Source organism: Pseudophryne corroboree, chromosome 1 (assembly GCF_028390025.1).
Source record: "Pseudophryne corroboree isolate aPseCor3 chromosome 1, aPseCor3.hap2, whole genome shotgun sequence".
Lineage (NCBI taxonomy): Eukaryota > Metazoa > Chordata > Amphibia > Anura > Myobatrachidae > Pseudophryne > Pseudophryne corroboree.
In genome coordinates this window covers 1,121,390,516-1,121,418,387 of record NC_086444.1, presented here as the reverse complement: position 1 = coordinate 1,121,418,387, position 27,872 = coordinate 1,121,390,516, and the positions used below count along the sequence as shown (strand labels likewise).

Here is a 27,872-nt window from a genome sequence, read left to right as displayed (position 1 = left end):
CAACTTGCAGCATGTTGGCATGCTCATTATGTCAATATAAAAAACTTGAAAACCATCCTTGGTGGTCTAGTGGTCTTTTCTACTCCTGACAGCAGAAACAGTACAGAGTCCTCTTCCAGGGCCCAGCATTACTTTGAGAGTCACTTCAGTGTAGACCTGTGATAATGCAGCATTCCGGTGATTCTTTCTCCCCTATCACTAATACCCAACCTTATCCCTGGTGTCTAACCCTAATCTCCGCCCCACCCGCAGTTTAACCATAACCCTCCTGGTAGTGCCTTACCCTAACCATTGGCATCCTCAGAATGGCATCATTTGACATAGTTTCAAATGTCGACATTGTGAACCTGATGACAGTTTGAACCATGTCAACATTCTGATGTTGACATTATGAATGTCAACATGTTTACTGTCAACCATTCATCCAGATACTGACTCAGGAGCTACAAGTCATTTGACAAATTCTAAGAATTTTTTTACTCAGACCAAAGTAAATCAGAAATAATAGCCACAGATAGTGGTCATTATCAGTGGTGCCCAGAGGGGTGGTATCCTATCCCATTACTCTCCTCTTCCCATGATTCACAGTCGCACATCTGGCAGGAAGAAAGGATTGACAGCTACTGCAGCAGCCTCTGTCCCCAGCCCAGCACACGGGGCACATGCTTCTGTGTGCTGGGAGAGAGGTGGCTGCAGCAGCAGTCAGTGCTCTCTCCCTGCATGATCAGGAAGAATGATCAGGCCCACCACCACCCACAGGTTCTGACAACGGTGCCCACCCCATGTAACATGTAGCTGCTTTGTGTCTGCACAGACACTGTATTTTTTTTATATTTTGCAAGCAGCAGGGGCACGCCATACCTTCCCGATTGGCCATGCTCTCTTTCAGTACCAGGGCCTGGCAGAGCTGATCTCAGGAGGCATAGGAGAAAGTTAAATTTAAATGGCTGAGGAGGCACTGGCTAGTACCAGAGCCAGATTTACACACAGTATATAAGCCCAAGGGTTCATGTGGGCTTTATAAAAAGGTGCAGCAGTATATACTGCTGAAAATTTGGCGAGTACTTTTGATCAGAGATGTGTGGAAATGGTAGGCAGGTGTGGGAGTGTCTCACATGTCAGTCTTTTTCCGCTAGAGTTTTTACTATAAAAATGACAAAAATAATAAGATATTTATATTATGTTCTTTGTATTTTTCATATACCTTATATAGTCAAAACTCTGGCTTATACCGGTGTAAGAAAGGCTCTGCCCCACTTCACAGCACATCACTGATATTATCTACAGTATTCATGTATCGCACCATCATCTAAAGCAGTGGTTCTCAACCTCGGTCCTCAAGTACCCCCAACAGTTCATGTTTTCTAGGTCACCTAGCTGGTGCACATTTTAGAAGACCCACAGGTGGAGCAAATTATTTCACTTGCAATCCTGTGAGACCTGGAAAACATGAGCTGTTGGGGGTACTTGAGGACCGCGGCTGAGAACCACTGGTCTAAAGCACAGACATCCAGAAGCCATAAGAAGCCCAAGGACTGCGTACAAATGTAGAAAGATTTATCCCTGCTCCTAAATGATGAAATGTGTAAGTTGGTTCAAAGGTAAAGTGACAAGAAAAAGTTTTCCAAAACCAGCAACAGCAAAAATAGTAACCTGCAAGTGTCTAGACCTAATTCGTGAAGATGTACAGTATTGTACAAAAGTTTTCGGAGGTGTGGAAAAAATGCTGACCGCGGGTAACCCCACCGCTGACCGCAAAGTTCCCACCATTGAAACTAATGGAGGGAGCTGTGCGATGCGCTGTCTGCCAGCTCAGACGCGCAAAGCCAATCAGGAAAGTGCCACAAAGTGTCGCTTCCTGATTGGCTGAAGGGACCTTCTGTGACAGGAGTCACGGGGGGTCTCTGCATTCGGGGAAAGGGGTCCCATGTGTAAACATGGGACCCCTTTCAGTCCGTCTGGTTCGGGTAAATGCATTTTTTTTGTTTTGCCAAGTACGTGGATTACAATAAAAGAACTGGACACTGGATCAGGTGAGTATAATTTTATTTTCAGGTACCCCGGACGTCGACATTGGAGACGTGGCCAGAGTCGGCGTGTCAACATAGGTAAGTATGTGTGTTGGCATGTATGTATTAAAGTTATACTTTCACGGTGTCTGTGTCCTGTTTTTATTTGGGTATTTTTTTTGCAGTAGAACTACAGGTATTAGCGGGCCCGTTTCCCCCCCTGCATGCTGGTACTTGTGGTTCTCCAAGTACCGGCTTGCTGGGACTTGTAGTTCTTCTGCAAAAAAACAATATTCTTACATTTTCAACAAGGCTATCAGCCCCCCATCCGCAGCCCATGGATGGGGGGGACAGCCTCTGGCTTCACCCTTGGGTGGCTGGGGGGGGACCCCTTGATTGAAGGGGACCCCACTCCTCCATGGTACCCCGGCCAGGGGTGACTAGTTGGGTATTTAATGCCACGGCCGCAGGGCGCTTTTTAAAAGTGACCCCTGGCTGTGGCATTATCTGTCCAGCTAGTGGAGCCCGGTGCTGGTACAAAAAATACGGGGGACCCCTACTCTTTTTGTCCCCCGTATTTTTTGCACCAGGACCAGGCGCAGAGCCCGGTGCTGGTTGTTAAAATACGGGGGATCCCCTGTAATTTTTTTCCCCGTATTTTGGCAACCAGGACCGGCTCAAAGAACCCGAGGCTGGTTATGCTTAGGAGGGGGGACCCCACGCATTTTTTTTTCTGATTTTTACCCCATTCCATTAAAAAATATATATATATATTTTTTTAAAAATATATAAATAATACTTGTGCCTCCTAAATAGACAAACCAAGTACCTAATCCCTTCTAATATAAATAGATATGCTATTACCAATAAAAAAAACATGTTTTTAAAATTTTTTATTAGATTCCGCCAGCAAAGTGTGGCGGATTGAAAATGACGAATTTACTGTCTAAAAGCACTGTTGTCGAATTTACAATCTTCAATTGAATATACTTTTGTCGAAATGCCGCATTTGTACCATTGCAGAAATGTCGAATTTGACAAATGTCGAATTTCAAAAAGTCGAATTTGGAATGGCCGTTTTTTTGACGAAAAGTACTGAATTGCATTGTCGATTTTTTTATTTTTTTTTGCGAAAATGTCCCGTTTTTCGACATTTTCGGGAATTCGACCGCAATTGCATATACCCCAAGGTCCTTAAATATGCCCCAAATTTATTTCATTGACAGCATAATTCAGCTGCAGCTTGCAGCATAAGCTGAATTATGCTGTCAATGAAATAAATTTGGTGCATATTTAAGGACTAAGACTGGTGAGTGCTCCATTTTCTGGTTATATATATATATATATATATATATATATATATATACACTGCTCAAAAAAATAAAGGGAACACTAAAATAACACATCCTAGATCTGAATGAATGAAATATTCTTATTAAATACTTTGTTCTTTACATAGTTGAATGTGCGGACAACAAAATCACACAAAAATTATCGATGGAAATCAAATTTATTAACCCATGGAGGTCTGGATTTGGAGTCGCCCTCAAAATTAAAGTGGAAAAACACACTACAGGCTGATCCAACTTTGATGTAATGTCCTTAAAACAAGTCAAAATGAGGCTCAGTAGTGTGTGTGGCCTCCACGTGCCTGTATGATCTCCCTACAACCCACACAAGTGGCTCAGGTAGTGCAGCTCATCCAGGATGGCACATCAATGCGAGCTGTGGCAAGAAGGTTTGCTGTGTCTGTCAGCTTAGTGTCCAGAGCATGGAGGCGCTACCAGGAGACAGGCCAGTACATCAGGAGACGTGGAGGAGGTCATAGGAGGGCAACTACCTAGCAGCAGGACCGCTACCTCCGCCTTTGTGCAAGGAGGAACAGGAGGAGCACTGCCAGAGCCCTGCAAAATGACCTCCAGCAAGCCACAAATGTGCATGTGTCTACTCAAACCATCAGAAACAGACTCCATGAGGGTGGTATGAGGGCCCGACGCCCACAGGTGGGGGTTGTGCTTACAGCCCAACACCGTGCAGGATGTTTAGCATTTGCCAGAGAACACCAAGATTGGCAAATTCGTCACTAGCACCCTGTGCTCTTCACAGATGAAAGCAGGTTCTCACTGAGCACATGTGACAGACGTGACAGAGTCTGGAGACGCCAAGGAGAACATTCTGCTGCCTGCAACATCCTCCAGCATGACCGGTTTGGCAGTGGGTCAGTAATGGTGTGGGGTGGCATTTCTTTGGGGGACTGCACAGCCCTCCATGTGCTCACCAGAGGTAGCCTGACTGCCATTAGGTACCGAGATGAGATCCTCTGACCCCTTGTGAGACCATATGCTGGTGCGGGTGGCCCTGGGTTCCTCCTAATGCAAGACAATGCTAGACCTCATGTGGCTGGAGTATGTCAGCAGTTCCTGCAAGACGAAGGCATTGATGCTATGGACTGGCCCGTCCATTCCCCAGACCTGAATCCAATTGAGCACATCTGGGACATCATGTCTCGCTCTATCCACCAATGCCACGTTGCACCACAGACTGTCCAGGAGTTGGTGGATGCTTTAGTCCAGGTCTGGGAGGAGATCCCTCAGGAAACCATCCGCCACCTCATCAGGAGCATGCCCAGGCGTTGTAGGGAGGTCATACAGGCACATGGAGTCCACGCACACTACTGAGCCTCATTTTGACTTGTTTTAAGGACATTACATCAAAGTTGGATCAGCCTGTAGTGTGTTTTTCCACTTTAATTTTGAGGGTGACTCCAAATCCAGACCTCCATGGGTTAATAAATTTGATTTCCATTGATAATTTTTGTGTGATTTTGTTGTCAGCACATTCAACTATGTAAAGAACAAAGTATTTAATAAGAATAATTCATTCATTCATTCAGATCTAGGATGTGTTATTTTAGTGTTCCCTTTATTTTTTTGAGCAGTGTATATATATATATATATATATATATATATATATATATATATATATATATATATAGGAGGATACTGACGGATGGGATCCCGGCGCTCGAAATACCGATGCTGGAATCTGCAGCAGGAACGCTGGCGTTAAAAAACATACAGGTCTTGGGAACCCTGGCGTCAAACCAGTGGCTGTACATTTTGCACGACTTGGACATACAATTTCAACACTCAAATGTCGAATAATTGATTGGGTTCCTTTTCCTCCTACAGGGGGTAACCATGGTTTGATGCTCAAGCGTCTGGGTGCACGTTGGGTCTATCCTTTGCACACAGTGGCTCCAAGGGGACTGAACAAACATAATTCTTTAAATGTGTATTTTGGTGATTTTATCTTTTGCCTATTCTTGGATTTGTATGTAAACAAGGATAATGGATTGTGGTTTTCTCCCCTGTTGTCTATGGTGGTGTAGTAGTACTATCACAGACTCTATATTAGGATGATTAGGTCTGTTTAGAATTCTTAAAGAAAAATGTATGTACATTATTAGTCAATCCATTTCAAGTAATAATGTAATTGGCCTGCTTCGTTTGTTGGCCTGGTGCTGTATCTACTACTTTGTGCCTATTTTAGATTGTAGGCTTTTAGCTATGCTATATGGATATTTAATTTCTGAGGGGAGTGTCCTTTGAGGGTCTGAGTACCTCCTAATTGTAGTTAGCTCCCCACCGGTACGATGTGGCTGTGCAACTGTGACGCACACTTCCTGCCGGTGGAATGCACACTTCCTGTTAGTAGAATGCATGGAACTTCCTGTCGCGTCCGGATGTACTGTACATGCAATGTGGCTGATCTTTCGGCTATTTAGAAGACACCTTGGGCAGCAGTGGGTGTTCTGCTACACCCAGGTCTTGGATTTTTCTAGTCTTGACAAAGGTCCATGATAGGACCGAAACGTAGACAAGTATGACTATTATCATGTGAATAAAAGAAGTATTTTCAATATATTGGTGAGTGCCCCATTTAATGCTCTCTCTCTCATATATATATATATATATATATATACACAGGCAGGCGACGGCGCGGTACTCAGGGCTTGGAGAAAGAAAGAAAACAACCAGCGACAACCAAGTCTGCAACAACGTTTCAATCAATAGAAAATGTATTGATTGAAACGTTGTTGCAGACTTGGTTGTCGCTGGTTGTTTTCTTTCTCCAAGCCCTGAGTGCCGCGTCGTCGCTTGCCTGCATCCTTTAATTTGCGAGGGCACCGGACACATTGTCGCTTTTATATATATATATATATATATATATATATATATATGCATAGGATTTTCGGCACTCACTATCTTAAGGAAGCAACTTGCCGGGTGCCCTCCACAGCGGGATTCCACAGCATAAACAGACACAGATTGGCGGCACTCACGGACTTTTTAAAAGCTAAAGGACCACACGAGTCTTCTAGCGCTTAACGTTTCGGTTTATTTCAACCGTCATCAGAAGCAATAAACATCTTACAAGTGAACATACCTTTATACACAAACAAATCACCACATGTGCAAGCTCCCCGGAGCCCCGGGGACGGATATCCGGTTACGTCATCTCACACTGACAAGCCTGCCCAGCCGATGACGCTACCCGGTTACTGTGTACACCATCACCATAGAAACATCTACAAAACATATGAAAGGATCAGGAATCAATGTTACAAGCTATTTGCACATCTAGCGATATTGTATAATGACAGTAACTGCTTAATAACCGTTATATCAACAAATGAGATATTGTTAGATGCTATATTGACAAGATGCCTCTGATTAATGTATAACATTTATAATGTCATTATGTCCACCATATAATAATGAAATCAGGATTTTGGTACTTACCGATAAATCCCTTTCTCCGATTCCACAGGGGCCACTGGAGCGTAGTTACAATGGGGAAATAGTAGGCAGTAATTGGAAGCTGGCACTTTAAAATTCTTCACTCTGTGGCTAGCTCCTCCCCTACTATCTCCCCTCCAAGCCAGTCTACGTAAAAAACTGTGCCCGAGGAGAGCTGGAAAAAACCAAACCGTAAGGTAGAGGAGGTTAATGAAGCCCTGTAAACCAGGATAACACAAACCAAACCTGGAACAGAACCTAACAAACAACCGGCTAGCCCGAACTCAACAAGCAGTCATATGGTGATCTGCAAACCGTTAAGCAAAAAACAAGGAGGAACAGCGCTGGGCGGGCGTCCAGTGGCCCCTGTGGAATCGGAGAAAGGGATTTATCGGTAAGTACCAAAATCCTGATTTCTCCTTCATCCACTAGGGGCCACTGGAGCGTAGTTACAATGGGGACGTCCCAGAGCTCCCAAAATGGGTGGGAGAGCGCTGAGAGTCCTGTAAAACCGCTCGGCCAAACTGTGATGCAGAGGCCGCAAAAGTGTCAAACTTGTAGAATTTGACAAATCGAATGTCGGTCCAACCAAGTAGCCACCCGACAAAGTATTCATGGAGATCCCACTGGCAGCTGCCCACTAAGGTCCCATAACGCGCGTAAATTGCGCTGAAATGGAAAACGGAGGCTCCCGAGCCACCGCCAAGAAACCTGTCTGATGGTCAGATGTATCCAACAGCCCAGCCTATGCTGGGCCCCCGGCTATTTAGTACGGGAGCATCGTACAGAACAAAGAAGAAAAACCCTTTGTCGAATAGCCTAAGACCTCTGTAGAGAGAGTCGGCGAGCCTTGACAATCAGTCAACTAGTAACTGAAAAACACTAGTGTCAGATTTATATGAAAAACGGACATCCCCTTTGGAAGAAACGACCTCTGAGGCCGAAGCTCAGCCGGGTGAGTTGCCAATAGAGTACTCCCTGAAAGAGAGCCCGAACTTACGGCCGCCAGGCTAATCTCTTTTGGAAGAAAACCGAAAAAGGAAGAGACCCAAAATTTCAGGTCAATGTGGTTTGAAGCGCAGCCATGCAAAACCTCCCAGAGAAACCCAAGATGAAGGCTGAATGGTAACTGAAAGAAGGGGAAAACCCCTTTTTATCCTTATTATGTCCCTTAAAGTTTTCCAAAAGTGGCAAAAGCGAGAAGAGGTAACAGACTTCTGAAATCGGGGCCCAGTAGGCCTAACCGAACTAGGGAACTACTCCCTTCTGAGGTCTCGTGAACAGTAACACGGTTAAATGAAACCAGTGTAAGATTGAACAAGGAAAAGGACCCTGTTGAAGTAGACAGTCCAGTCTAGGTAGGAGCCAAGGCTCCTCTACTGACAACAGGTGCAGGCTGGATCTTCAAGTCATGGGTGGCCCAACCAAAGCCACCGAGAGGACTAGCACGCATATTCTCCTCCTGTGTTACCGAAAGTGAGGTAGAAATAGAAAAGGAGGCAAGATAGAATAACCAGAAAACTCCCAGGAGCCCTGAGGGCATCCTCGGCTACTGCCACCAGAGCTCACGTCCCTGAGTAGTAAAGGGTTAAAGAGTCAGTCAGAACGTCCTGAGGTCGATTCGGAATCTCCGCCCACAGCAGACCAGCTGACAAAACTCCGGGGAATGTTCCCTCACCCAGGAGTCTGACCTGGTGGCCTGACCTGGAAAGAAGATTGTTGTCCCCCGCTCAGAGGGGAATGTAGGCGACCACTCATTTCGTCACAACTTGACTGAAGAAATAGAGTACCTCGTGCCGAGGAAGGAAAAATCCTCTGACGGACCGTGTTGAGAAAACGTCTACGAGGAGCATAAATTGGATCTGTGTCGAACCAGAAGCTCCTGGATCCTCCGGATCTTCAGAAGCCACGTAATGTACAGAGTGGGATAGTAGCAGTAGATTGTCCCATTAGGGAACCAACGTCACCGCCTGCCTTTGAAAAAGTTATTCTGCAAACTTCCTGAACCCTGTGGGATCGGAAGAGAGACCGAAAGGAAAGGACTGACCGTGAAATTGAGAATCCTGTAATGCGAATCTGAGAAAAGCCCAATGAGGAAACCCAACCGAAATCAGTAAACAGGCATCTCTGAAGACAAGGGACACGTAAAACTCCCTTTCTTGTTCAAACTAGCAATCACAGACTGAAAGGATTCCAAGTCCAGAATATGCCTGGCCAAGCCCACTGGCTTCGGAACGTGAAAAGAAAACAAAGACCTGAGAACTGTCCCGATTCAAATGATATGTGAAAAACAGGGATCAACACCCTTTGCGGTTAGGAGCATATGGAGCGCCTCCTGCAGTATGACTCCTGTCATCGTAAATCGTCCGACCCATGCCGAGGGACTCCTGAGACTGTTGTACTCCAAAATCTAGTCTGTAACCGCCCAAGCCTTCTCCCACGGACATGCGCCTATCCTGGGACCCTCCAGGTGGTAGGAAGGTCTGACCTGTAGTGGGTGTATAGGATGACCTAAAATCAGACTGGACCGAGGCTGTTGAACCTCTGCTTCAGCCTTTTACCCTGAGATCCCCTGGCGACGGAGATATCGCCCGTGTGGAGTCGAAAGCTTGAAAGGGCACGGAAAAATCTAAAGGAAAGACCGGTAAAGGTCTGTCTTGGAGCTGGGGCAGTAGTAGGATAAAGCAAAGTGGACTTACCTCCAATGGCTCAAGAAATCCTGCAGAAAGTTCCTTCCTCTGAAACATCTGCCACGTAGGATTTCATGTTCACCTGTCACTGTCGCAGCCCCAGAGGTCGTCGGACTGTCGCAGCCCCAGAGGTCGTCGGGTTAAGACAGCCCAAACAAAAATGCAGGTTCCGAGTCTGCAGACGTGGAGACCTCCAAAGAACATAAAGCAGAATCGTGATTCTGACCTATACCACAGTATCAAATGATCCTGATGCGAAACATCCTGTAACCTAGAGGACAATTGTTCCACAACCTACCTGCTCCGGACAAGGTAGAACCCAGATGCCACATATGTGTCTTCGAAGAAACCCTGAGCAAGGTTGCCTCAGGAAAACGGCAGCTTGTTGGACCGGCGATACATCGAGGGGTATACCCTGGAGAGGTCCTGATACCAATTCCTGCCGTCTGCGGGGAAAGGATAGGAAAACAGACATTGTTTGATACCTGAAATTGTGTATTCGGGTGTCTGCCGGCCGCCCACCGGAGCCTACCCAGCTCATCCGAAACTGGACCAGTCGCTGTCATTTCGTCATCGGCGTCGAACCCTGATGGACTTGACATGCCCGCCTCCTTTACCTGCAGTCTCAGACGAACTGCTGTATAATGCACCTGGATATTCTGAGACACTGGTTCAGACTCCACAGAAAACGGACCTCATCAGTATCCTGGACATCTTTCTCCACCTCCCGGAGAGGGCTTTCCACTGCCGAGTTGTGTAACATGGAAGGTTATCAAGGGTCTTTTAGAAACCTGGAGAGGTGAAATGACATACAAGGTCTCTGGTTAACAGCGACATTACCTGCATAATCTGAGCTTGTCAAACAGGAGTGTCCTGCAGGTGCGTGGAGGGCTAAGCAGATGGCTCCACCGCATACTTCACACCTAAGAGGGAATTTCTTGACTATCCCAGGTGAGACAAACGAAAGGAGAAAAGGTGGGTTAAATAAACACAGCCCTATGTAAGGTCTGCACTATAATGTGTAGTGACCGACACGATTCAAATAAACTTTCTGGAGCAGCGGAGACCTGAACCAGTAGGTCTGCGCTGTGGGACAGGAGTCTTAGCCACTAGACTATAGGAGCTCCATTAAAGTATTTTTTTTTTTTTTTTTTGGATTCAAACCCTGGTCTCTTCAGATACCCGCTACAGCGACTGTTTGATGCCACACACATTCCCCAAATTACTACCAGTATTATTATTATTAAGTGAAACAAAGGAATAATAAAGGGAAGGTAACACCCGCCCTGTATGTAGATTACTGCTAAATTAGGAAGACGAAATACATGTTTCTCGGAGGCTCCGCTGGTTTCCCAAAATGGCGTGCAGTCTGCGAGAAAAGCAGGGGGGAAGAGTTATGTGGCAAGGCGGAGCTAATGTGAAACCAGGTCTGTCTTATAATAAAAATATTGCCTATATATGGTAGTGTAACAGTATACACATATATGTACATATATATACACACACACACACCCATACATAACCCCATACCTATATATATACCCACATATTTACATATATATATATATATATAATTAAGCCAATTGGGTAGAGGGTGATATGTGAACCTGGGTTCCTATGCATAATCTGCTCCACTGTTATGGCCACCAATGCATTCATGAGCCCCTGATATAGAGCAGGCTCTAATCCATGTGTGTGTGTGCTGGGGAGCGGGGAGCCCGCTGAGCAAAGCGGAATTAAGCTCCTCTCAAACATTAAATGAAGCGGTAAACTCCCTGACTCTCCCTCCAGCAATGTGTGAAATGAAGCAGGGCCAAAATTTTACTAACCCGCTTCAGTTCCACGAAGCGGTGAGCGCCCTGTATCCCCCTCCGGCAATGCGTGCGGAAAGCAGGAAGCCCGCTGTACAGAGCGGGAAATGCAGTGGCTGGGGAGCGGGGCGCTGGTCCCGCTGTACAACGCGGAAGCCTGTAGCTTACCCTGAGCGGTGAGCGTGCAGCGGCCGGGTCGCGGGGAGCGCTCGCTGTAACGAGCAGGAGTTAGCTCCGCCCCCTGCTCTGGCGCAAAATTTAAACGAACCCGTCGGTGAGTGCCCTGCATCCCCGGCAATGTGTGTCGCGGGCGGGGAGCAGGGAGCGCTGAGCCGCAGTACGGAGCGGACGCTGTGCATAGCGCACTGAAGCTCCGCCCACCCCTTAAAGGCACCAAATTTGAATCAGAAAAGGCGCCTCTGTGTTATAATCTGACCCACTCCAGACACATGAGACCATACAGTGGGCACACTGAACGAATAAACATATTACTTAGAGCACATTGCACCAGTAAATGTGTAATGTCATAGAGAAATCATACATCATGTGAAGGGGGGGTGTATACTCACCACTGCTTTGCAGCTGATGGAGTGGCCCCGACACGCGCCGCACGCAGCGGTGTCCGGCCTCTGTTGACGGAGTGGCCCCAACACGCGCCGCACGCAGCGGTATCCGGCCTCTGTTGACGGAGTGGCCCCAACACGCGCCGCACGCAGCGGTGTCCGGCCACTGTTACTTACCGCTGCCATGCTGCCGGAATCTTCTGCTGGATGGAGTGGTCCCGACACGCGCCGCACGCAGCGGTGTCCGCCAACTCAGGAGAGCTCAGTGTCTCCCTCAGCCGGGGCCCATCCCGAGCCGCACGCAGCTGCGATGGGACCCCGCCGGCAGCTCCCGCGGTGCAGACTGGCAGTGGCAGAGCTGCCAGTCTGTGTGTGTAAGTAAGAAAAAATAAAATAATAAAGAAAAAAGAAAAATTCTTCAGCTAAACCCAAGTGAACCAGCTACCTCGGGCACTAAACTAAGACTGGCTTGGAGGGGAGATAGTAGGGGAGGAGCTAGCCACAGAGTGAAGAATTTTAAAGTGCCAGCTCCCAATTACTGCCTACTATTTCCCCATTGTAACTACGCTCCAGTGGCCCCTAGTGGATGAAGGAGAAAACATGAATTCACGTGAGATAATACAATATGCTGAAAAGAGCATAATTTGATGGAATCTGTAATCAAAATATACATTAAAGAAAACAGGTAAAAGATAAATTTTCATTGAGGCCAAAAGGGGACACTGTGTTTAATCGGTGTATCCATCGAGCTTCCCTTTGTAATAGCTGCCTGGCTCTATCACCACCCCGTTTAGACAATGGCACATGATCCAACATTTTATATCTTAAGGATGGAAAAGGGCCCTAATTTGCACACCTTAATTAGGTAGTGAGGTGCTACTCTGCTTGGGACTTAGTAAAGTGTACAGAGGGAAAAGGTAGCAGGTGCACTTGAGATAGTGCACTTGCTACCTTTTCCCTCTGTACACTTTACTAAGTCTCAAGCAGAGTAGCACCTCACTACCTAATTAAGGTGTGCAAATTAGGGCCCTTTTCCCTCTGTAACTGATGTATTCATACATTTTTGAAGGTAGGAGACACCTTCACCCTAATTTAGCACCCTGCCCCACCCACCCCTCTGATTTTAAATAGTCCAACACTCTAGCCTTTACATTTGGAATGAGCACACTGAGGTAAGACTTCTACATTTTGTTTAATATGGCAGTCCACAATGGGGGGAATTCCTTGGGGTGCGGGGCTCCCTGTGGCTGGGTGTCCCTGGGGCATCACAATTTAACACTATTTCATCACTCCATGGCACTTATAGTTTGTTTTATATATATGTAACACCTTCACATAATTTTCTTTTACTCCTCACATTATTCACACATGCAGCAGCAGCTGCTCCTACCTCTTTAACCCTGTATTTTTATCACTCCTGCGATGCCCTGGGGTTGTCTGGCTGGGTGGCTCTGGGGTGTCCTGCCCCACGGACCTGAACCCCTATAGTTAGTGTTAGGGACTTACCCAATGAGAGGCTACCTTGATGCGGTGGGTTAGCTCATAGCCCTGGCCAGGAATATGCTAAGTGCCTCTGGTTGCTACAGGTTGAGCTAGTGTGAGCTAGTGCACCTGCTACCTTTTTCCTCTGTACACTATATCTTAAGGATGACAGATTATGTCTGTATTCCTTAAAATGCTTGGCTACAGGTTGATCTATCTGCTTACCCTCCAAAATTTGTTTAATGGCGCTCCTGTGTTGGGACATTCTTTCTTTAAATTGGCAGGCAGTTTTGCCAATATAATATAGCCCACAAGGGCATCGTAAACAATAGACCACATATCTGCTTGTGCAAGTCAAAACATGTGAAATCTTAATGCGTTGACCTGACTGTGGATGTAATATGTAATCCCCGGTTTCTAAATACAGGCAAGTTGTACAACCTGTACATCTATAATTGCCTGTTTTTTTCATTAGAAATGTGGGCTTGGTGTTAGAGGGAAACTGTGAAATATCTGTATGAACTACCATGTCACGGATATTGCGGCTGCGTTTATAGCATGGTAACAATCTACGTGTGGATAAGGTAGACAGGTCAGGATCTGATTGATTAATGGGCCAAATGCGTTTAGCTGTGCCCATTATTTTATTGCTAGCAGTGAAACACAAATCATAGCTTGATCCGTTTTTTTATCCAATTTTTTAGAAACTGGAACAATAGGTTCTTTCAAAGCACGTAGCATTGCCTGCTGTAATAGTTTGTTAGAGTACCCTCTCTGCAAAAAATGTTGAGTTAACTTCTACATTTGTATTTTCTTATCATCAGCATCACTGCAAATGCAATAAGGAATATACAGGTGCGCGGCCAACAGCAGCAGCCTCCCTCTGCGCATTCACTGTACTCAATATGTATTTACCAGATCCCCTCGTTGGTAAGCATCAGCCTTGGAACAAGTCCTTTGTATAGCTGTAGGGGTGAAGCCAGGTAGAGATAAGATCCAGTGGTGGGAGATGCGTCCAAATTGTGCCAAGGAGGACACGGCTTTTGCAGGCCGCTGTGGAGAACGGAGTCCAGAAAAAGCAAATGTACTCAAGTCCAATGAAAGAAAGCTCAACGCGTTTCACTGGTAAGATCCAGCTTCCTCAGGAGCTAGGATGTCCTAGCCTATAGGAATGGACAATTCTAACATTGGAGACCATAAAATTTACTCATTATTGTCCAGATAAGCTAATCCAAGTTTTTACTGCCACCTAGTGGCAAGAGGAATTCCCTTTTCTCTATCGTCCTAGTGGATGCTGGGGTTCCTGAAAGGACCATGGGGAATAGCGGCTCCGCAGGAGACAGGGCACAAAAAGTAAAGCTTTAGGATCAGGTGGTGTGCACTGGCTCCTCCCCCTATGACCCTCCTCCAAGCCTCAGTTAGATTTTTGTGCCCGGCCGAGAAGGGTGCAATCTAGGTGGCTCTCCTAAAGAGCTGCTTAGAAAAGTTTAGCTTAGGTTTTTTATTTTACAGTGAGTCCTGCTGGCAACAGGATCACTGCAACGAGGGACTTAGGGGAGAAGAAGTGAACTCACCTGCGTGCAGGATGGATTGGCTTCTTGGCTACTGGACATTAGCTCCAGAGGGACGATCACAGGTACAGCCTGGATGGTCACCGGAGCCTCGCCGCCGGCCCCCTTGCAGATGCTGAAACGAGAAGAGGTCCAGAATCGGCGGCAGAAGACTCCTCAGTCTTCTTAAGGTAGCGCACAGCACTGCAGCTGTGCGCCATTTTCCTCTCAGCACACTTCACACGGCAGTCACTGAGGGTGCAGGGCGCTGGGAGGGGGGCGCCCTGGGAGGCAAATGAAAACCTTTTTTGGCTAAAAATACCTCACATATAGCCTCCGGGGGCTATATGGAGATATTTAACCCCTGCCAGAATCCGTTAAGAGCGGGAGACGAGGCCGCCGAAAAAGGGGCGGGGCCTATCTCCTCAGCACACAGCGCCATTTTCCCTCACAGAAAGGCTGGAGGGAAGGCTCCCAGGCTCTCCCCTGCACTGCACTACAGAAACAGGGTTAAAACAGAGAGGGGGGGCACTAATTTGGCGTTAGAAATATATAAAAAAGATGCTATAAGGGAAAACACTTATATAAGGTTGTCCCTATATAATTATAGCGTTTTTGGTGTGTGCTGGCAAACTCTCCCTCTGTCTCTCCAAAGGGCTAGTAGGTCCTGTCCTCTATCAGAGCATTCCCTGTGTGTGTGCTGTGTGTCGGTACGTGTGTGTCGACATGTATGAGGACGATGTTGGTGAGGAGGCGGAGCAATTGCCTGTAATGGTGATGTCACTCTCTAGGGAGTCGACACCGGAATGGATGGCTTATTTAGGGAATTACGTGATAATGTCAACACGCGCCAAGGTCGGTTGACGACATGAGACGGCCGACAAACAATTAGTACCGGTCCAGACGTCTCAAAAACACCGTCAGGGGTTTTAAAACGCCCGTTTACTTTAGTCGGTCGACACAGACACAGACAGGGACACTGAATCCAGTGTCGACGGTGAATAAACAAACGTATTCCTTATTAGGGCCACACGTTAAGGGCAATGAAGGAGGTGTTACATATTTCTGATACTACAAGTACCACAAAAGAGGGTATTATGTGGGATGTGAAAAAACTACCGTAGTTTTTCCTGAATCAGATAAATAAAATGAAGTGTGTGATGATGCGTGGGTTCCCCCCGATAGAAAATATGGGCGGTATACCCTTTCCCGCCAGAAGTTAGGGCGCGTTGGGAAACACCCCTTAGTGTGGATAAGGCGCTCACACGCTTATCAGAACAAGTGGCGGTACCGTCTATAGATAGGGCCGTCCTCAAGGAGCCAGCTGACAGGAGGCTGGAAAAATATCATAAAAAGTATATACACACATACTGGTGTTATACTGCGACCAGCGATCGCCTCAGCCTGGATGTGCAGAGCTGGGGTGGCTTGGTCGGATTCCCTGACTAAAAATATTGATACCCTTGACAGGGACAGTATTTTATTGACTATAGAGCATTTAAAGGATGTATTTCTATATATGCGAGATGCACAGAGGGATATTTGCACTCTGGCATCAAGAGTAAGTGCGATGTCCATATCTGCCAGAAGATGTTTATGGACACGACAGTGGTCAGGTGATGCAGATTCCAAATGGCACAAAGGTGTATTGCCGTATAAAGGAAGAGGAGTTATTTGGGGTCGGTCCATCGGACCTGGTGGCCACGGCAACTGCTGGAAAATCCACCGTTTTTACCCTAAGTCACATCTCTGCAGAAAAAGACACCGTCTTTTCAGCTTCAGTCCTTTCGTCCCTAGAAGAGTCATATCTGCCCAGGGATAGAGGAAAGGGAAGAAGACTGCAGCAGGCAGCCCATTCCCAGGAACAGAAGCGTTCCACCGCTTCTGACAAGCTCTCAGCATGACGCTGAGACCGTACAGGACCCCTGGATCCTACAAGTAGTATCCCAGGGGTACAGTTTGGAATGTCGAGACGTTTCCCCTGCGCAGGCTCCTGAAGTCTGCTTTACCAAGGTCTCCATCCGACAAGGAGGCAGTATGGGAAAAAATTCACGAGCTGTATTCCCAGCAGGTGATAATTAAATTACCCCTCCTACAACAAGAAAAGGGGGTATTATTCCACACTATATTGTGGTACTGAAGCCAGAAGGCTAGGTGAGACCTATTATAAATCTAAAAAAATTTGAACACTTACAAAGGTTCAAATCAAGATGGAGTCACTCAGAGCAGTGATAACGAACCGGGAAGAAGGGGACTATCTGGTGTCCCGAGACATCAGGGATGCTTACCTCCATGTCCCAAATTTGCCCTTATCACTAAGGGTACCTCAGGTTCGTGGTACAGAACTGTCACTATCAGTTTCAGACGCTGCCGTTTGGATTGTCTACGGCACCCCGGGTCTTTACCAAGGTAATGGCCGAAATGATGGTTCTTCTTCGAAGAAAAGGCGTCTTAATTATCCCTTACTTGGACGATCTCCTGATAAGGGCAAAGTCCAGGGAACAGTTGGAGGTCGGAGTAGCACTATCTCGGATACTGTTACAACAGCAGGGGTGGATTCTAAATATTCCAAAATCGCAGCTGATCCCGACAACATGTCTCCTGTGCTTAGGGATGATTCTGGACACAGTCCAGAAAAAGGTGTTTCTCCCGGAAGAGAAAGCCAGGGAGTTATCCGAGCTAGTCAGGAACCTCCTAAAATCAGTGCATCATTGCACAAGGGCCATGGTAAAAAAATGGTGACTTCCTTCGAAGCAATTCCAGTCGGCAGATTTCATGCAAGAACTTTTCAGTGGGATCTGCTGGACAAATGGTCCGGATCGCATCTTCAGATGCATCAGCGGATAACCCTATATCCAAGGACAAGGGTGTCTCTCCTGTGGTGGTTACAGAGTGCTCATCTTCTAGAGGGCCGCAGATTCGGCATTCAGTTTTGGATGTTGGTGACCACGGAGGCCAGCCCGAGAGGCTGGGGAGCAGTCACACAAGGAAAAAATTTCCAGGGAGTGTGATCAAGTCTGGAGATTTTTCTCCACATAAATATAGCTAAGGGTAAATTTATAATGCTCTAAGCTTAGCAAGACCTCTGCTTCAAGGTCAGCCGGTATTGATCCAGTGGGATAAAACATCACGGCAGTCGCCCACGTAAATAGACAGGGCGGCACAAGAAGCAGGAGGGCAGTGGCAAAAACTGCAAGGACTTTTCGCTGGGCGGAAAATCATGTGATAGCACTGTCAGCAGTGTTTCATTCCGGGAATGGAAACTGGGAAGCAGACTTCCTCAGTAGGCACGACCTCCACCCGGCAGAGTGGGAACTTCATGGGGAAGTTTTCCACATAATTGTAAACCGTTGGGAATTACCAAAGGTGGACATGATGGCGTCCCGTCTGAACAAAAAAACGGGACAGGTATTGCGCCAGGTTAAGAGACCCTCAGGCAATAGCTGTGGACATTCTGGTAACACCGTGGGTGTACCAGTCGGTGTATGTGTTCCATCCTCTGCTTTTCATACCTAAGGTACTGAGAATTATAAGACGTAGAGGAGTAAGAACTATACTCATGGCTCCGGATTGGCCAAGAAGGACTTGGTACCCGGAACTTCAAGAGATGCTCACAGAGGACTTATGGCCTCTGCCGCTAAGAAGGGACTTGTTTCAGCAAGTACCATGTCTGTTCCAAGACTTACCGCAGCTGCGTTTGACGGCATGGCGGTGGAACGCCGGATCCTAAGGGAAAAGGCATTCAGGAAGAGGTCATTCCTACCCTGGTCAAAGCCAGAAAGGAGGTGACCGCACAACATTATCACCACATGTGGCGAAAATATGTTGCGTGGTGTGAGGCCAGGAAGGCCCCACGAAGAAATTTCAACTCGGTCGATTCCTGCATTTCTTGCAAACAGGAGTGTCTATGGGCCTCAAATTGGGGTCCATTAAGGTTCAAATTTCGGCCCTGTCGATTTTTCTTCCAGAAAGAATTGGCTTCAGTTCCTGAAGTCCAGAAGTTTGTCAAGGGAGTATTGCATATACAACCCCCTTTTGTGCCTCCAGTGGCACTGTGGGATCTCAACGTAGTTCTGGGATTCCTCAAAACACATTGGTTTAAAACCAGTCAAATCTGTGGATTTGAAGCATCTCACATGAAAAGTGAACATGCTCTTGGACCTGGCCTGGACCAGGCGAGTGTCAAATTGGTGGGTTTTTTTCTCAAAAAAGCCCATATCTGTTTGTCCATTCGGACAGGGCAGAGCTGCGGACTCGTCCCCAGTTCTCTCCCTAAGGTGGTGTCAGTGTTTCACCTGAACCAGCTTATTGTGGTGTCTTGCGCCTACTAGGGACTTGGAGGACTCCAAGTTGCTAGATGTGGTCAGGGCCCTGAAAATATAGGTTCCAGGACGGCTGGAGTCAGGAAAACTGACTTGCTGTTATCCTGTATGCACCCAACAAACTGGGTGCTCTTGCTTTTAAGCAGACTTTTGCTAGTTGGATGTGTAATACAATTCAGCTTGCACATTCTGTGGCAGGCCTGCCACAGCCAAAATATGTAAATGCCCATTCCACAAGGAAGGTGGGCTCATCTTGGGCGGCTGCCCGAGGGGTCTCGGCTTTACAACTTTGCCGAGCGGATATTTAGTCAGGGGCAAACACGTTTGTAAAATCCTACAAATTTGATACCCTGGCTAAGGAGGACCTGGAGTTCTCTCATTCGGTGCTGCAGAGTCATCCGCACTCTCCCGCCCGTTTGGGAGCTTTGGTATAATCCCCATGGTCCTTTCAGGAACCCCAGCATCCACTAGGACGATAGAGAAAATAAGAATTTACTTACCGATAATTCTATTTCTCGGAGTCCGTAGTGGATGCTGGGCGCCCATCCCAAGTGCGGATTATCTGCATTACTTGTACATAGTTACAAAAATCGGGTTATTATTGTTGTGAGCCATCTTTTCAGAGGCTCCGCTGTTATCATACTGTTAACTGGGTTCAGATCACAGGTTGTACAGTGTGATTGGTGTGGCTGGTATGAGTCTTACCCGGGATTCATAAATCCTTCCTTATTGTGTACGCTCGTCCGGGCACAGTACCTAACTGAGGCTTGGAGGAGGGTCATAGGGGGAGGAGCCAGTGCACACCACCTGATCCTAAAGCTTTACTTTTTGTGCCCTGTCTCCTGCGGAGCCGCTATTCCCCATGGTCCTTTCAGGAACCCCAGCATCCACTACGGACTCCGAGAAATAGAATTATCGGTAAGTAAATTCTTATTATTTTTAACAATTGCTTGATGTGGTATGTTATTATTAAATTGTTACTTTTTTATATAGAACAAACCATCCATTTTCATTATTATTATTGTTATTCTTATTATTTATTATTATTATTGTTTTTATTTAATTTATTAATTTAATATATTCAGCCAGCGCAGGTACACACCTTTTTCCCATCACTGCAAATGCGGTGGATGCGGAGATATTGTGAGTACGGAAGACCGTTCTTTAACGGACTCGGGTGATGACTAGACGATAGTAACAAACAGTTAACATCGGTAGGTTTGGTAAAGATCGAGGTGACAAATTTACCTTTATTTTTAGCGATGTTCACATCTAAAAAATGTATACTTTCAAGTTGTATGTCAAAGGTAAATTTTATAGAATCATCAACAGTATTAGCATCATTAAGATAAACTCATCTTTAGAACCAGTCCATAGCATAAACACGTCATCGATGTAGCGTGTGTACATCGCAATGTGGGGGCTAAATCGATTGTCAGCGAAGAACATATTTTGCTCAACACTAAACATGAAGGCATTTGCGTATGCCGGAGCTGCGCAAGAACCCATTGCGCAGCCCTGCAATTGCCTGAAGAACTTTCTGCTCAGCGGTGACGTCACTTTAGGTCAACCGCAGGGCAGAAAGTTCCCACCATTGGTTACAATGTAGCGCATAGGCGCTACATTGTAACACTGCCGTGTGCCGCCTGTCAGACAGTACAGGAGCACACAGCCGATCAGGAGGGTGCTACAACGTAGCGCTCCCTGATTGGCTGAAGAAACCCACTTAGACATCAGTCAGAGTGGGTTTCTGGCATTCGGGGAAAGGAGTCCCATGTGAAAACATGGGGCCCCTTTCAGTTCGTGGCTCGGCTCTCCGTTTTGTTATTTTATTCAAGTACCTGGATTACAAATGGTTGCCCCGAGGACCCTGGGACCCGGGATCTGGTGAGTAGAATTTATTCAACAGGTACCCCTTGGATTCTACTGGAGAAGAGGACAGACCCTCGTGTGAACATAAGGTAAGTATGTATGTATGTTTGTGTGCATGTATGTAATAAATCTTTACTTTCACGGTGTGTGTGTCTTGTCTTTTTTTGGGTATTTTTTTAGTAATAGTACTACAGGTACCAGCGGGCCCGTTTTTCCGCCGCATGCTGGTACTTGTGGTTCTCCAAGTACCAGCATGCGGGGGAGGCTTGCTGGGCCTTGTAGTACTGCTACTAAAAACAATATCTTTTCATTATCACAAAAGGCTATCAGCCCCCCCATCCGCAGCCCATTGGATGGGGGGGGACAGCCTCGGGCTTCACCCCTGGCCCTTGGGTGGCTGGGGGAGGGGGACCCCTTGATTGAAGGGGTCCCCACTCCCCCAGGGTACCCCGGCCAGGGGTGACTAGTTGGATTTTTGATGCCACGGCCGCAGGGCACTATATAAAAGTGACCCCCGGCTGTGGCATTATCTGTCCAGCTAGTGGAGCCCGGTGCTGGTTTTAAAAATACGGGGGACCCCTACTCTTTTTGTCCCCCGTATTTTTGGAACCAGGACCAGGCGCAGAGCCCGATGCTGGTTGCTTAAATATGGGGGAACCCCTGTCATTTTTTTCCCCATATTTCTGCAACCAGGATCGGCTCAAAGAGCCCGAGGCTGGTTATGCTTAGGAGGGGGGACCCCACGCAATTTTTTATTTTATTTTACACTGTTTAATTTAAAAAAAAAAAAAAAATGAACCCCAGCACGGATCACACAGATCCGGCCGAGATTCATTTTTAAAAAGTCGGCAGTGTTTTGCTAATCACTGCCGTAAAAAACTGGAAAAAAAAAACGAATGACATCGACATCGGAAAACCCGAAAAGGCAAAATACGGCAGCTTAGTAAATTAGTCGTAATAAATTCAAAAAGTTGCAGTTTTACACTTTCAATGTCATTCGTGATTGAACTTTGACCTGAAACGGGAAAATACGAATGTTAGTAAATTTACCCCACAGTCTTTTATTACTGTGTCATGTTTCTTGGTTTTAAACTTAATGAGGTCAGTTTTATACTTATCTACTTGCTGAGCAAGTTTCACCAACCAATCACCCGCAGTGTCGGCAGAAATAGTAGGTAAGTATTCATCCTCAAACATTTTGATTTTATGACGCACTGATTCAAGTTCTCTGGTTGCCTCTTCAACCACAAGCAAGATAAGGTCAAACGAAGCCTTGTTTAGAACTGCAGCCCATTTTCTGCAAAACTCGGGGTTGTGCCTACCGATGGTGGGGTTGTTCCGAATCCGAAATCCCCTTGGCAACATCCTCTCTCTGTAATAATCGGACAAGGATACCCCGTGTAGAAAGAAGTCCATTTAACGGTTCTTTAACTTTAATAATTGTAGATATAATTGCTCAACCGTGTCAGCAGCAGTGGTGGATTTCATCTTTTCTTTGAATAAAATCCTCTCAGCATCCACATCAGATAGTATGAGTTGTTCACCTTGTAACAAGACTGTATGTCGAAATCCCGTCACCTCCTCGTGTAATGTGTCCATGTTACCACAATAGTGACAAGACACTTAAAAGACAATGATGGCACTGATGCTTAAATGACTGCAATATGGATGCAGTGTGATGTACAGGTGCCTTAATAAATAAGCTTGTCCAGCCGGATCAAGCTAAATACATGCATAGGATATTCGGCACTCACTATCTTAAGGAAGCAACTTGCCGGGTGCTCTCCACAGCGGGAATCCGCAGCATAAACAGACACAGATTGGCGGCACTCACGGACTTTTCAAAAGCTAAAGGATCACACGAGTTTTCTAGCGCTTAACGTTTCGGTTTATTTCAACCGTCATCAGAAGCAATAAACATCTTACAAGTGAACATACCTTTATACACAAAAAAATCACCACACGTGCAAGCTCCCCGGAGCCCCGGGGACGGATATCCGGTTACGTCATCTCACACTGACAAGCCTGCCCAGCTGATGACGCTACCCGGTTACTGTGTACACCATCACCATAGAAACATCTACAAAACATATGAAAGGATCAGGAATCAATGTTACAAGCTATTTGCACATCTGGCGATATATATACACACAAACTCACACACGCACACACACACACATTTGTCAAACGAGCAGATCTATGTAGTGTGCAGCTACACATCCAATTCCTTGCAGCCACAACTACACAGATCTGCTCAGCCGCAATGCTGATAATTTTTTCACAAAGTACAAGGTGAACTTCGAATAGTTAGCATTCTCTAGCTTTCTATGCAAGGGCAGATAGCTCAGTGAATAGAGTGTCTGCGATGGGTTTGAATACCGGGTATGTCAGTATCTTGAAATGCTTGAAATGTAATAAAGGACAGTGTGATTGAAATACAATGAAATCTCAAGTTAAGTTCATGAATGTTGTGTAGGTATTGGTTAAAGATGGGGTGGGGGAAGGAGACGCGGGCAGGCAGGAGATGTCGGGCTTCAACGAGGGGTGGTAGCTATGAGTGAAAGTAATTAAAACAGATAATTTACAAGTGCCACCAACAGCGCCCCCTACCCTGTGGTACTATTTGTTACGGCCCAACAGTGCCCCCTATCCCGTGGCACCCTAGTTACGGCCTTTTACTATACTGTACTTTCATTTTGCTATACTCATGTAGATTTGCAATGTACAATTATTGTCAGTGTACGATTAGGATTTATCTTTGACAGAGTTTCCCAATAAAGGTTTCTCTAACCTAATCCTTATCTTAAACTTGAAAATGTTATTTTGTTTACCCAGGGAAATCCCTAACAAGCCCAGAGAAAAGAATCAGGAAAGATAGACACGTAATTCACCTTACATTCTTCTTCATACATTCTGTACGGGAAATTACCTTCTACTTCAGAATGTGGTTTGCATGACAAGAAGCCTTTTGTTAAACACACTTTTCAGGACTTATATTGGTTAACACATTGTTGACAATGGAGTGAAGCATTGTTTCTCTGCACCTGAATGATATAGGGTAACTTTCAGTTTAGCAATTATTATTTTCTTTTTTTACAGAGAACAGAGGTCCTAATTATGGTCGATTACAAAACAAAATTGTTCTCTAATGGGCAAAACCATGTGCACTGCAGGTGGGGTAGATATAACATGTGCAGAGAGAGTTAGATTTGGGTGGGTTATTTTGTTTCTGTGCAGGGTAAATACTGGCTGCTTTATTTTTAAACAGCAATTTAGATTTCAGTTTGAACACACCCCTCCCAAATCTAACTCGTTCTGCACATGTTACATCTGCCCACCTGCAGTGCACATGGTTTTGCCCATTAGAGGAAAATGTTGTTTTGCAATCAACTTTGAATTAGGCCCATAAACATAAGCCAAATTAATATATAATACACTGCTCAAAAATCCTAGATCTGGGGAACGGGGCGTGGCCTGCGTGGTGACCAGACGTCCTTGCACTGGGCTCCCACTTCAGAGGGTTAATTACCAAATATATACCTGCCCTAGCCCCTTATTCAACCTTCACAGCTCCCTACTATCCCCCCTGGGGCCCCCCTGTACCTGATCCGAGGAGCCGGGGGACGTCCCTGCAAGTCCCTGCAGGTTGCGGCCTAGTCGGGTCCGGAAGCCGGGGGCTCGAGTGCGCGCCGCACCCGGGAATTGAGCTCCAGAGGTCGCGCGAGTCGCGCACCGGAAGTAAGCGGCCGCGAACGCCTCCCCAGCCTCCTGCAGTGCCTGCAAACACCTCCGGACCCCAGGGCACGGAGCTGGGGGTGGAAGCCTGCCCTGAGCGACCCACACAAGGAGCTCCAACATCAGCAGCAGATCTGGCACTTAGAGGCATTGGCGGCCATCTTGGAAAACCTGTGCTGCTTCTGGAGCTAGTATCTCCTGCATCTCCAACATCCCTGGGTTCAGGTGCAGGGTGAGTGCATATTTTGTCACCAATTGATACACCCTGGTTCTGTTACAGGCAGCCTAGTGGGATGCTGCAGTGAACATCTGATGTGACCCTCTCTCACCTCCCTCCACCACTCATGTTTAATGTGTCCGACACCTGACGGTCCTCCGTGTTCCGCATCTCTGTGAATAAATTTACCTACCGCTACGCCTGTCCTGGTCCTTTACAACTACCTCCGAGCTCCTTTATCATGGCCCCTAAAAAGGTAAAAGGAGCACTGCCACCTAAAGTGTCTTTTCCTAAACAGAAATCACCTCTGACCTCATCATCCCCTCGGGGGGAACGCCCGGCTACTGCCTCGACCCCTCTGAAATCAAGTAACTCACTGGGCACCATGTCGATTGCTGGCATAGATGTGGACTCTGAGGCGCCCCTGACGGTGAAATCCCTATGTCAGATTCTGGTGGCGTTTAAATCTGATTTAGCTGCCGATCTCACAGCAGCTATTAGAGAAGTTAAGACAGACCTGACTGAGGTTGGAAACCGTACGGATCATTTGGAGCAGAAGATGGAGGAACTTGTGTCGTCCCACAACGATCTCATCACTGCACATGATCAGCAGAGGGACGATCTGGACACGCTACGAGATAAAATGGCGGATATGGAGGACCGTTCACGATGGAATAACGTTAAGATAAGAGGAATTCCGGACTCGGTGGCTAACTCGGAATTGGAAGGCTACACCATGACCGTCTTTCGCAAGCTGTTGCCGGACGCTGACACCCGTGATTTACTTATTGACCGTATACACCGTTTGCCCCGTCCGCGTACGGTCTCTAATGACCTTCCCAGGGACACTCTTCTACGCGTCCATTTTTTCTCTACTAAGGAAAAGATTCTCAAAGCGGCAAGGAATGTAGGAGATCCTGATGTCCTGGGAGGGCTCCAAATCTTCCAAGACTTCTCAGCTGTGACAATGGCGAAAAGAAGGAACCTAGCTCCGATAACAACGGCCCTCCGTGCTAACGACATACCCTACAGATGGGGTTTTCCGGTGAAGCTGATCATCACTTGCGATGGATCCTCATATGCCGTTACCTCTCTGGAAGCCGGGATCAAGCTGCTGTCGGACTGGGACATCTCCGTTAAACAGTCCCAGGGCCTTGGCAGTCGACCTGGAATACGAGCTGAGTGGTCTGCTCATTGAATCTCTAGGTCCCTTCTGATGGCTACAATATCTTGATTACACTGGGTTATTAGTTGTTTCCTGTTTAGGTCTCTACCTTCCGATTGGGACTATCTCCTGGGACTCTGTGAGTTATATGAAGACCCAAACGTGCACACAGTAATTTTTTGGATGCCACTGTGATTTATGTGTTGAGTTTTTATGTTCTCTCTCTGCCTAAATGTTTTGTTACATTGCTGTTTAGGTTATGTTACTTATTAATCTTAGGTGCCTAGGTTGATTAATTGTCCCGAGTGTGCTAAATCGGAACTGGTCGGATAGTTTATAGATGAGCAGCATGAGTGGTGGCGTTAGGCCACATCACCCCCTTCCTCCTGTTACTCTACTGCACCTGTTCTCCCCCTTGCAGTAGCTATGCAGGCCCGATGTACAGGGCCTTCTTGGTTTATCCCCCTTTTTTCTATGCCCAAATTTAGTTTATACCCATGTAACTTTCTCCCCCTTTTTCTGTTTTGTCAGTTATTTTTTTCTGGGAAACATCTAATATTTGGTACTGCGTTAAGCTGGTGGTTCACTGTGCGGCTGGTGGACTCTGCTGACATGCATTTCATTTACATAAGACATGGTCCGGATTCTGTCGCTAAATGTTAAGGGGTTAAACTCCCCTAATAAGAGGAGATTGGCCCTTACATACTTTTTTAAACAGAAGGTGGATATTGCTGCGGTACAAGAAACCCACTTCTCATCCTTGAAACCTCCGGTCTTTGGAGACCAGAGATATCCCCAGCGTTTTTTTGCAAATGGTCCGTTTAAGCGTAATGGGGTGGCGATTCTAATTGGTGCGAAGACACCCTTTGTGTTACAAGCACAAGCGTCTGATAAGAATGGCAGATACCTGATTGTGCAAGGCCTCTTAGCTGACAAACTGGTGACTATAGTATCGGTGTATGCTCCTAATGCCAACCAGCTTCCCTTTTTGCGTAAATTATTCGCTAAAATTCAAGCACTTCGTAAAGGTTCCTTGATGGTTCTGGGAGATTTTAACCTGGTATTGGACCCAACGTTAGATAGATCCCCGAGAGGTGTTCCGTTGCGCTCGCCCCCCCCCCCCCCCCCCCCCCCTCTCCAGCTTCCACCGGGTTTAGGACATTGGTGAACGAATTTGATCTGTACGACATTTGGAGAGTCCAGAATCCTTCAGCAAGGGATTACACCTTTTATTCACCGGTACATAACACATACTCACGCATTGATATCACTTTCTGTGACAAATGGACTCTACAGCACATTCGCTCAGTGGACATCCTTCCCATAACATGGTCAGATCATGCCCCGATACTTTGCCGGTGGGATCTTGATAGACAGTACCTGCCCCCCCACCCTTGGCGACTATCCCCTCACCTGCTCTCCAATCAGGTATCTAAAAAGATGATTGAGGATAGTATATCAGGTTATCTATTGTCTAATGCCCCCTCTGACACGTCCACATGTAATCACTGGTGTGCCTTAAAAGCTGTAGTTAGGGGAACGGCTGTCCAAGCAGGTGCATTACTAAAGCGTCAATCAGCTCAATTGCAAAGCGACTTGGAAGCTAAATTGAAATGTTTGGAAGACCAAAACAAACAGACCCCGTCTCTGTCCA

The 27,872-nt window shown here is 46.5% G+C and overlaps 1 long non-coding RNA gene across 1 annotated transcript in view; it reads right to left on the bottom strand.

Moving 5' to 3' along the window:
- Positions 1-24,137, bottom strand: part of LOC134997352 (uncharacterized) — a 41,636-nt gene extending 17,499 nt beyond the window's left edge. The window contains exons 1-3 of the long non-coding RNA XR_010199926.1: positions 24,031-24,137; positions 23,040-23,181; positions 6,459-6,600 (exon numbers count right to left, since the gene is read on the bottom strand). This is a non-coding gene — a long non-coding RNA (uncharacterized LOC134997352). The remainder of the gene's footprint in view (positions 1-6,458; positions 6,601-23,039; positions 23,182-24,030) is intronic.
- Between the last annotated feature and the right edge of the window lie 3,735 nt (positions 24,138-27,872).